Source organism: Mobula hypostoma, chromosome 4 (genome assembly GCF_963921235.1).
Source record: "Mobula hypostoma chromosome 4, sMobHyp1.1, whole genome shotgun sequence".
NCBI classification, from domain to species: domain Eukaryota; kingdom Metazoa; phylum Chordata; class Chondrichthyes; order Myliobatiformes; family Myliobatidae; genus Mobula; species Mobula hypostoma.
This window is the reverse complement of record NC_086100.1, coordinates 109,635,861-109,648,335: the sequence shown is the minus strand read 5'-3', so window position 1 is coordinate 109,648,335 and position 12,475 is coordinate 109,635,861.

Sequence of the window (12,475 nt, the reverse complement as noted above, 5' to 3'; positions counted from 1 at the left end):
AAGTTCTCCTGATTCACCAAGAGAACTCTAGGTGAGAGGCATGGATAACTTAGGTCTTCCCGCACCATGCAGTTTACTAGCAATCTAACTGATAACTGGAAATGCTTCAAATATTCAGTATATATTTAGCCACGAGCAGGGGTGGGGGAACCAATGAAAAATTGAAAGTGTCTATTTTTCTACATGTAATTAGTGAAGATGCTTTGGACATCTGTAGCAGCTTTCAAACTGATGAGACTACTTTGACATTGGACACTCTGATGACAAAATTTGTGGAGTATTTTGTCCCAAGTAAAAACAAACCATCTGAGCGATACATGTCTTTTTCCAGTGACCAGAAATGAGGTGTTGGCTTCAACCGATAGTTAGCGGAGCTTCACGTGCTGAGTGAGTCCTGTGAATTTGGAGATTTGAGAAACTCACTAGTTAGAGACAAAATAGTTTGCAGAATTCTAGATGATGGACTCAGAGAAAGATTGCTGCATGAGAAAGACTTGAAGCTGGTAAAGGCTGTGAATATGTGTAGGGCAACAGAGACCACTCAAGTGCAAGGTGTTTTCCAAAGCAACAGCAGAGCAAAGAGGAAGGTTCAAACAGAAATGTGGAGGTAGACACATTCCAAAGGCATGTCTTGCTTGTGGAAAGTCCTGCAATCACTGCGGGAAGAAGAACCATTTTGCAAAGTGTTGCAAAGCTGGGGCTACCAAGAGAAAGGTGCACACAGTTGATGAGGAAAAGGAGGAAATCTTTGTAGATTCTCGACAGACTGCTGGTGCTGGTAAAACAGAATGGATTGTTCCAGAGACTGTGAATGAGACAGTAATTCCATTCAAGCTTGATGCCGGATCCCAGGTGAATCTGTTTTCCATGGATGATTACAGGACTCTCAAAGTAAAGCGCAAGATTTACTCAGTGAAGTTAGAAGTGACAGGCTATACTGGAGAGAATGTTCCAGTAAAAGGGGGCTGCTGTATAGTGACCTTCAAACACAAGGGGTAGCACCTAAAGGCACAGCTACTGATTGTAGAAAAGAGAGTACAGCCAGTACTAGGTCTGAGTGATTGTGAAAGGCTCAACCTTGAGAGGCTTCGTAGTGGCTTCACCAAAGATGACCACACTTCACTCATGGAAGAGTACGCAGAAGTCTCTGAGGGGTTTGGATGCTAACCTGGTGTACACAAAATTCATGCAGATGAGACAATTTGTCTATGCATGCAGAAAGGTTCCATTTCCACTTAGAGACAACCGTAAACAAGAACTAGCACGCATGGAACAGAATGAGTGGATTCTCACAAGCAAGAAGAGTATTATTCCCAGATGTTGAAAGGAGTAATAGCTGAAGAGCCCATGCTGCAGTTTTATGATCCAGAGAAGTGTACTAGGATCTCAGCTGATACTTTCCGGTCCAGCCTTGTAGCAGTACAGGTTTCCCCCGCCATCCGAAGGTAGAGCGTTCCTATGAAACAGTTCGTAAGCGGGAATGTCGTAAAGTGAAGAAGCAATTACAGGTGTCCCCCCGCTTTTTAAACGTTCGCTTTACGAAACCTCACTGTTACGAAAGACCTACATTAGTGCCCTGTTTTCACTTTCAGAAGGTGTTTTCACTGTTACGAAAAAAAAGCAGCACGTGATAAAGGCAGCGCATTCTCCCCCGGGTTCTCACCGGCATTGCTTAAACACGTGCCTGTGATCAGTCGTTTGCAAGATGAGTTCTATGGTATTGGAAAAGCCTGAAAGAGCTCCATAAGGGTGTTACACTTAGCGTAAAACTAGACATAATTAAGCATTTCGATTGTGATGAATGAAGTAAGGACAATGTGAGTTTGGCTTGTGGAAGCTGACGAATATGATGTTGAAGAGGTTTTGGCATCCCATGACCAAGAACTGATAGATGAAGAGCTGATGCAATTGTAAGAAAAAAGGATAACAATCAAAACCGAATGAGTAATGATAAAGTACGACTTTAATTTTGAAAGGGTACGTCAGTTTAGGGGATGGTTTGAATCCTTACAAAGAACTGTGTGATAGAAAAATGCGCGAGGCTCAGCAGTCAAGCAAGCCTGCCACAGCAGACGACAAATCTCGACCTTCGACATCGAGGTGGGCAGAGATAGAAGATGACCTGCCTGCCCTAATGGAAACAGACGATGACGAGATGACACCCCAGTGTCCCACCACTCCAACCCCCAGGCCACAGACATACTGATTCGTGGAGAATGCAACGGTAGCCGGGAGACATACAGCACATCCTTAAGAAAAAAAGCGGAAATAGACATGTTAATTAATTAAATAAATAAATGGTAATTGCTTCTTCGCTTTATGACATTTCGGCTTACGAACTGTTTCATAGGAACGCTCTACCTTCGGATGGTGGGGAAACCTGTACCATTTATTTATATGGGAAAATTTTGTGAGCGTTGGCAGACCCTAAAATAACCTACCAAATCATGCGAAATAACACATAAAACCTAAGGTAACAGTAACATATAGTAAAAGCAGGAATGATATGATAAATACACAGCCTATATAAAGTAGAAATACTTTTCCACAACCATTGCCTGAACTGTTCTCCGTAGCGAAAATCTCACACAAGCGCTGTTGGCAGAAACATGGCACAAGCGCTCTCCGGTAAACTTTAAGCTATGAAGCTGCCAAATCATACCAAATAACACGTAAAAATACACAGTGGATATAAAGTAGGAATAATATATGTACAGTGTAGTATCACTTACCGGAATTGGGGAAGTGTGGAGCACACTGATGATGGTGTGTTAGGCTGAATCGTCGGAGGTTGGGTAGTGCAATGGCCCCACCCTCCAGGCCGCCTAGCGATATATTGCCGTGAAGCATGCAGTCGTACTGTGGTAGCCGGGACGCATCCAGCACATCTTTAAAAAAAAAAGCCGAAATAAACATGCTAATTAATTAGGTGCCGCCCGGCACATAATTGTCGGCTCAGATCAGTGCCGATTGCCGATTGTGTCGCCTCTGATCTGGGCCGACAATTACGTGTCGGGCGGCACCTAATTAATTAGCATGTTTATTTCGGCTTTTTTCTTAAAGATGTGCTGTGTGTCTCCTGGCTACTGCTGCATTCTCCGCGAATCGGTATCTGTCCGCGTCCTGGGTGTTGGGGTGGTGGGACACTGGGGTATCATCTCGTCATCTGTTTCCATTAGAGCAGGCAGCTCATCTTCTCCTATGACTGCCCGCCTCCATGTTGAAGGTCGAGGTTCGTCGTCTGCTGTAGCCGATGTGGAAGGCTTGCTTGACTGCTGAGCCTTGCGCATTCTTAGATCATACAGTTCTTTGTAAGCACTCAAACCATCCTGGAAATATCCCCTAAACCGATGTACCCTTTCAAAATTATAGTTGTACTTTATCATTACCTATTCAGGTTGGATTGTTATCCTTTCCTCTTCCAATTGCATCAGCTCTTCATCTATCAGTTCTTGGTCATGGGATGCCAAAACCTCTTCAACATCATCTTCGTCAGCTTCCACAAGCCAAACTCACTTAGTAACACACATGAAAGTTGCTGGTGAATGCAGCAGGCCAGGCAGCATCTCTAGGAAGAGGTACAGTCGATGTTTCGGGCCGAAATCCTTCGTCAGGACTAACTGAAAGAAGAGCTAGTAAGAGATTTGAAAGTGGGAGGGGGAGGGGGAGATCCAAAATGATAGGAGAAAACAAGAGGGGGAGGGATGGAGCCAAGAACAGGACAGTTGATTGGTAAAAGGGATATGAGAGGATCATGGGACAGGAGGCCCAGGGAGAAGGAAAAGGGGGAGGGGGGAAAACCCAGAGGATGGGCATGGGGTATAGTCAGAGGGACAGAGGGAGAAAAAAGAGAGAGGGAGAAAGAATGTGTGAATATAAATAAATAACAGATGGGGTACGAGGGGGAGGTGGGGCATTAGTGGAAGTTAGAGAAGTCAATGTTCATGCCATCAGGTTGGAGGCTACCCAGACAGAATATAAGGTGTTGTTCCTCCAACCTGAGTGTGGTTTCATCTTTACAGTAGAGGAGGCCGTGGATAGACATATCAGAATGGGAATGGGATGTGGAATTAAAATGTGTGGCCAGCAAAATGATCTCCCAGTTTGCGTCGGGTCTTGCCAATATATAGAAGGCCAGATTGGGAGCACCGGATGCAGTATATCACCCCAGCCGACTCACAGGTGAAGTGTCTGGAAGGACTGTCTGGGGCCCTGAATGGTGGTAAGGGAGGAAGTAGGATCTCCCAGTAGATCATCTTGCTGAACACCTACACTCTGTCTGCCAGAGAAAGCAGGATCTCCCAGTGACCACACATTTTAATTCCACATCCCATTTCCATTCTGATTTTCAAGCTTTGAATTTGAGTCCTTTGCCAATGATGGGGGGTTTCAGCATATAGGTTCAAGTTCATATCGCCAAAATCAAACAGCCCGTAGACCATTCAGTCAAAGTAGTAAAGGGCCTCAGGAAGAAAGTGCAAGATGGATGAGAAGCCTTTCACGAAAATCTGATGATTTACAGAAGTGCGCCACTGCAGAGTGACCTTTCACCAGCCCAATGCCGATGGGTCAACGCACACGCACTAACCTTCCGGTGCATTAAAACCTATTGGCACCTAAAGGAGCACACAAGGTCAAACCGGCTGGTGAAGTTGAAAGGAAACCAAACAGTATCATGACAAGACTGCAAAAAGTCTACCAGTCCTGAAGCCTGGAGATCAAGTGTGAATCCGAGATCATGATTCTGGCACATGGTCCATGTAAGGATATGTGCAAGAGGAAGTAGCTCCACATTCTGACCAGATCCAGACAGAGTGAGGACCACCTCTGAGAAGAGACCAGGTAGATCTATGATCATAATCTCCAACCCATAGCTGTCACATGTCAGTACACCAAAGGGGCCAGCATATGTAAAAAATGAACATATTGATCAGAGTTCTCAGAAAGACACAAATGCAAGGAAATATACCTGTGGAAACCAATAGCAGACCAAAAAGGACCATTAAACCACCTCAGAGTCTGATTGAAAGTTATTGAGTGGATAAGGGACTGCAGTTGCTCATTAAAATTGAAGTTCAAGAGTTGAACAGTTGAACAGCTCCCACTACTCATTAAATGCTCCCAATGCTGTGTGCCTCAAATAGTCTCTGACCACAAGGTCAAGCTCCTGACCTTCATGTGTGGCTTAGCTACTACGCCCGGCGGAATCGTTTCTACTGACAGGAGAATGGACAGAGGCAGGTTACTGGCATCTTAAAACTAGTTGCTTCAGGCAGATGGGGCTTGTCAGCCAGTTGGCAGCTCATTTAGGAGAATGAAAACTGTTTCAAACCTCTGCTGCCTTGTGGCTATACCCATTCCTGCAGAAGGCTTCAGGAGTAAACACTGAGGGAAAAATCCGGAGCAGAGGTTCCGAAGGCAGTCCGTCGAGTTTAATGTTGACTGGCAACTGGCAACGCTGCTGGTGTCAAACTCTATTTAACTCTGCTGCTCCTTTAGGTTCATTAGAAGCATGGCGAGGGAGGGCTTGGTCTCCATATTGTGCGGCCCAGGCTTGCATATCTAACCAGCTAGAATGCCACATCCATGCTCGACCCTGACCGATGGAGGCCGCAGTTAATTATGCTGTTGCATTCTGTCAAGTCAGGTCAGGAGCTTGGCAATAACCTTCATTCAAGGTTTTGGAATTAAGATTTGTCCTACAATTCAGTAATGTTTTTCAAAATCTGAGATCGGTTTGTTAGCAGAGAGCAAAGACTAATGGAAAACTGTAGTGCCCTTTTGAAGGGTTACGTGTAAGATTCCGTGCTTTGGGTAGTAATTTCAGCTGGAAAAGTAGTGAGAATAGTGAAGTAGCAGTTAGGGAGCACTTTGATGGAAAAGATTATGACAGGTCCGCAGGCTGGGATACTAAAGTAGAGCAGGACTATTTCTGAGGAAATTAGACAGGATCTAGTGAAGGTTGATTGGCAGAAGCTGTTTGAAAGAGAAGAAGCAAATGGCAAGTGAAAGATTTGTGAGACCGAGATATCAAGGGATCAGGTGGACTATGTTCCTTGTTAGAGTTAAAGATAAGCCTGGCAAGTTTACGAAATCCTGGCTGACGAGAGATATTAAGATCTGATCGAGAAAAAGAAGCATGCACTGGGTGTAGGAAGTTGTGGATGAGTGCATCCCTTGATGACTATATATATAAAAAAAAGAATATTTTTAAGAGGAAAATCAGGAGGCCAGAAAAGGCTTGAGATGGATCTGGCAGGTAAGGTTAAGGAAACCCTCAAGAGGTGTATAGCTTAAATGTAAATGGTTGGCTCGAGGGAACAGCAGGCCTGTCTATATCTTGCAGAGCAGGAGATGGGTGGGACTTTTAATGAAACTCGAGGCCCTGAAATAGTATGTCCTCAGACTTTGAGGTAGACTAGAGAAGAGAATACAGAGGTCCTTGTAGAGATACTTCATCGTTAGCCCACAGTGAAGTTCCAAAATACTGGAAGACACCTAATGTTGTTCTGTTGTTTCAAAAAACTAGCAACCACAGGCCAGTCAGCCTGACATTAGTAGTAGGGATGTTACTGGAGGGAATTCTGAGGGCCAGGATCTGACAGCATTTGGATAGACAGAGTCTTCTGGAGTGTGTGGAAATCCATGCTTGATGAAGAGATAATCAAAATGTAGATGAGGGTGGGGCAGGCAATGCTCTCTGCACTAGAAGGTTAGGTCCCATGGAATAAAGGGAGAGCTAGTGAGATGAATTCAAAATTAGCTCAGATGTAGGAAGCAGAAGGTAGTAGTTGGGGATTATTTCTCAGGATGGAGGCCAGTGACTTGTGGTGTGCTGCAGCTTTTGGTGTTATTTGTTATTTATATTAATGCTTCTGATGAAAAGGCACAAGGCTTGATCAGTAAGCTTGCTGGTGGCACAAAATTAGGAAGTTAATGGTGGAGAAGGTTATCATAGATTGCAAGGGATCTTGATCAGTTAGTGAAGGGGCTGATGAGTGGCAAATCAATTTCAGTACAGGTAAGAACAGTATAAGGTGATTCAGGTTGGAAAATCAATTTCTACTGTGAATAGTTGACCACTAGGGAGTGCAATGGAACAGAGGAACCTAGGGATACAAGTGCAGAGTTTATTGAAAACAGCATCACAGGTAGAAATGGTGATGAAAAGGGCATTTAGCATGCTGGCCTTCTTCACTCAAGGTATTGAGTACAGCTGATGTTGGTGAAACTTTATACTTTATCGTTGCCAAACAATTGGTACTGGAACATAAACTTGTCTACGCAATCAAGGGTGTACAGTGAGCACAACAGAGGGCTGAGTACACAGCCTTGTGGGGCACCGGTGCTCAAAGTGATTGTAGAGGAGAGCTTGTCCCCTATTTTTACAGCCTGGGTCCTGTCTGTGAGGAAGTTGAAGATCCAACTGCAGATCTGAGTGCTAAGGCCCAGGTTCCGGCGCTTAGGAATCAGTTTATTTGGAATGATGGTATTAAAGGCAGAGCTGTAGTCAATGACAGTACAGTTCGAGTACTGTGTACAGTTTTTGTCACCTTGTTATAGGAAAGACATAATTAAATTGGAAAGAGGGAGACAAAATCTACAAGGATGTTGCCAGGACTATAGGGCCTGAGTTATAGGGACAGGTTGGCCAAAGTTCAAAGTGAATTTACTATCAAAGTACATATATGTCACCATATAGTACCCCGAGATTCATTTTCTTGTGGGCATTCTCAGTACAAAGAAACATAATGGAATTAATGAAAAACTACACACAAGCAAATAGAGACCAACAACCAATGTGCAAAAAGAAATACAAAGTAATAATAATAGATAAATGAGTAATAAATAATAATGAGAACATGTGGAGTCCTTGAAAGTGAGTCCATAGGTTGTGGAATCAGTTCAGTGTTGGGGTGCCTGAAGTTATCCATTCTAACCCTGTTGGACATTGGTAATGTAGAGTTCTGCACGCCCAGTTCACTGGTCCTTTGGCATGACCAACGGTGGGGGAGCTGATTGGCCTTGGTTATGGCGCCGGCCAAGCCCTTGTGCCACATGTTGCGTATTGCAGCCTCCAGGGAAGGAGATGCCAGGTGGTGTGGATGAGAGCTGGAGTCCATGCTGGGTTGGGGGCTGGCCTTTTCCATTTGTCATCCTCTCCAGAGTTTGCCTGGTGGAAGTCAAGCTCGATTGTACTTGTCTGTGGCAGTACTAGCAAGTGTTGAGGAACTGCTGTGTATATGTTCTGTGGGAAATTGACTCCAAAACAACATCCCATGCACCATCAATCTACAGGCCATAACACTCAGGGACTTGAGCTAGATATTTTTTGTGACTGTATGTTTTTCTGCCATCGTAACTATATGTGCACGTTCGCCCTGGGGGAACACTTTAATTTGGCTGTATACTTGTGACAATTAAACTTGAACTTGCTTCAGGAGCCTGATGGTTGAGGGGTAATAACTATTCTTGAACCTGGTAGTGTGGGACCTAAGGCTTCTGTACCTCCTTTCTGATGGCAGCAGCAAGAAGAGAGCATGTCCTGTATCTCCAATCCCCTCTACTAAGAGAGAGTGAAAATCCTTCTCTGATCACCACTCACTCTGCTCACCAAAGCATGGTGCTCATCTAAGCTGGCACTTTGACCTCAACAGCACCAATTCCACATAACAGACTCTCAAAATGGCTACTCCCAAGATAACTGCTCCCACTCTACTTGAAGCTCCTTTCAAAACTCACTGTTAATTACCCTGCAAGTGCCACCAGTCCCCCGATGTCTCTAGGACGTACACTCTCATTGTCACATGCACGCTGTAGCTTTGAAGCCTAACCTGAAGCATGTGACCACAGTAGAAGCAGCAGTGTGTAATAATGTAAGTGACACCACAGTGCAGAGGGGATTGGAGATCCAGGATAGTGAGGCCAGACCCTGGTTGGCTCCTTCTGCAGGATTAGGAAGATCACCTGATACAGTATTATACAATACTGCATCTGTTTGATTGTAGGGAACTGCAGATGGTTTATAGTAGAGGGAGATTTTAACTTCCCAGTATTGACTGAGAGTGTAAGGGGCTTAGATGGGACAGAATTGGTTAAGTTTTTCCAATGTTGTTTTTTGAGATAATGTGTAAATAATCCTATCAGAGTAAGGACTATACTTGGCCTCACCTCCTCCAAGAGGGCCATAACCTTGTCTTTAGTTTTGGAGGCTTGCATGCCTCAGTAACCTGGAGAGCTATGCTGGCTGGAGTCAGGACTTTATGCTTTGGCTCTTTGTAGGGTCACCCATGCCAGACAGGTCAAAGAGTAGAGGACAGACCAAGAGTGGTCCGCCAATCCTCCAGGTTCAGGGGTTCAGCTCAGGATTAACAATGCTGAATGGTAAAACAAAACTGTTACAGAAACAGCAATGAAGATTCCTTCTACATCTGAGTGCCACGGTATTCCTGAGTCTCCACCCAGAACTTGCATGACTAACAGTAGTAAAAAGAAAGGAAAAGCTACTGACACGATGAAGGAAGCCTTGAACACCACCAGAGATGGAGGACCTTCATTGCTGCCCTAAACTCCAGTGGTGTAACGGGCAGTAAGTATGTGGGCCTCACTTGTTGCAGACATTCACAGTGGGACAAAGAAATACAATACAATCGGTGAAAAACTACACAGAAATACTGACAAAATGATCAATATGCCAAAGGCAAACTCTGCAAATACAAAAAAAACCCCACCAATAAATAAATAAATAAATAATGAGAACATGAATTATACCATACGTTGTGGAGTTTGTGTAATTTTATGTTGTTCTTATGAATGTTGTTTACATTTTACTTGTGATTCTGCCTCAAATGAAGTACATCATGTATTTGTACATGTGATAAGAAACTCATTTGCACAAGTACAGGTGCTCCACAGCTCTCAACAGCCCAACTAATGTACCGATGAGCAAGTGTTTGGGAGACCAGTAGGATGGATTTTCCAGCTGTTCAGATGGTTCCGTTTATTATCAGACAATGTATACAGTATACAACCTGAGATACTTGTCTTCACAAACATCCACAAGAAATGAAAACCCTAAAAGAATAAGCAACAGAAAAACATTAGAACCCCAAAGTCCCCCCAACCCCCTGCCTCTTTCAGCGAAAAGTGTCAGTGCCCACCACCCACCAAGCAACAGTAAAGCCCCTAAAGAGAGACCATGATCAGCAGTCAACAAGAACTGCTGTTATCCTACAGTTCAACATGCCATAGGCTCTCTCTCTCTCATTAAAGGGAGAGAGAGAGATCACCCATTTCCACAGCAAAAGGGGAGACTGACAGTCACTGTTGTGATATTACAGTCTGCTGCGTCACTTTTCCATACATCTGCCACAGCGAAATCCTGATGTTCCATCTCCCATGACACTGGCCTGAAATCAGTCATCCACGGGGCTGCACTTCTTCAAAAAACCCGATAAGATTGGATAGACATGACCTACCATGCACGAACCCATGCGGACTATCCTTAATCAGTCCATGTCTGTCTAAAGATATATCCAGTCCCTTAGAACACCTTCCAATAACTTTCTCACAACTGATGTCAGACTCATCAGCCTTTAATAAAGGTTAGGGTTAACTTTTAACCCAAACTCTCACCCTTAATTTCCTGGTTTCTGTTCAGAGCTTTTTTAAACAACAGAACAACATTATCTATCCTTCAATACTCTAGTACTTCTCTTGTACTAAGGATGTTTTAAACAGCTCTGCTAGGGCCCCGGCTATTTCAGTAGTTGCCTCCCGTAGGGTATGAGGGAATGCCTTGTCAGGCCCTGAGGATTTATCCACTCTGATTTGCCTCAGGGTAGCAAACACCTCACCCTCTGTAATCTGTACAGGGTCCATGAGGTTGATGCCACTTTGCCCTACTTCTACAGACGTTGTATCCATCTCCGGAGTAAATACAGATGCACAGAATGCATTTTAAACCTTCCCCATCTGTTTTGGCTCCACATATGGATTACCTTTGGTTTTCCAGAGGACGATTTTGTCCCTAGTAATTCATTTGCTCTTGACATACCTGTAGCATCCCTTAGGATTCTCCTTCACCTTGTCTGCTAGAGCAACTTTATGCCCTCTTTTAGCCTTCCTGGTTTCTTTCATAAGTCATCTCTTGTATTTCTTGTACTACATAAGCACTTCATTTGTTCCTACTTGCCTAGGCCTGCTATGCACCCCCTTTTTTCTCTTAACCAAGGCCTCAATATCTCTTGAAAACCTAGGTTCCCTACACTTGTTATCGTTACCTGTCATTCTGACAGTCACCTACAGGCTTTGAACTCCGTAAATTTTGTTTTTGAAGGCCTTCCACTAAGTCCTTCTTTGCCAGAAGACAGCCTGTCCCAATCCACACTTGCCAGGTCATTCCTGATACCATCAAAATTGGTCTTTCTCCAATTTAGAATCTCAACCCCTGGACCAGACCTATCTCTTTGCATATTTACTTTGAACTAATGGCATTGTGGTCACGAGTTGCAAAGTGTTCCCCTACACGAACTTCTGTCACTTGCCCTGTCTCATTCCCTAATAGCAGGTCCAGTATTGCACGCTCTCTTATTGGGTCTTCCACATACTGATGAAGAGGGCTTTCCTGAACACATTTGACAAACTCTATCCCACCTCGTCCTTTTACAGTATGGGATTCCCAGTCAATATTTGGAAAGTTAAAATCACCAGCTATCACAACCTTATGCTTTTTGCAATAGTCTCTTTACAAATTTGATCTTCTAAATCCTGTGGAATGTTGGGTGGTCTGTAATACAGCCCCATTAATGTGGTTATACCTTTCTTATTTCTCAGTTCCACCCATAACGCCTCACTAATTGAGTTCTCCAGTCAGACCTGACAGAGCACTGCAAGGTTGTTGCTGCAATATGACTCAGCTAGCTGATATAGCTCACTCTTGTATGCCCTCTTGTCACATTTTCTAATGTTATTCTTCTGAATGCTGCTTATCTGACACTATATTCCTGTGATGCTGCTTTAAGTACATTTTCTTTGCATTTGTGTGGGTGGCAGTAAATTTGACTTGACTTTTAAGTGGCTTCTTGCGGTGAAACTGTCAGCCTATGATGTCTGATTACTATGGGGAGGTGCATGTGAACTATTTTTTTTGAAGAATGATTCTCGTTTGAGTTTATAATATCTGTCGAAGCTTGTTTGTAACTGGGGGAGGGCCTCTTGAATTTACAAATGGATGTCTCTGTTTGCTGTAGTGTCACTCACTACCTTACAGTGGTGAATTTTCTGTTTCTGTCTTGGAAATGTCCTTTAAGAAGCAATGTGATAGAATTTCCATGCAGCCTTTCCAGTCCTCTGCTGTAGTCTCAGCAAAAAAAAATAGCAAATACCCAAGAGAAAAGCAATGTAGGCATTGGGCATAAGTTTTAAACTCCATGCAGTGGGTGAGCTATTATTGTTCATGTGAAGAGGAACATTA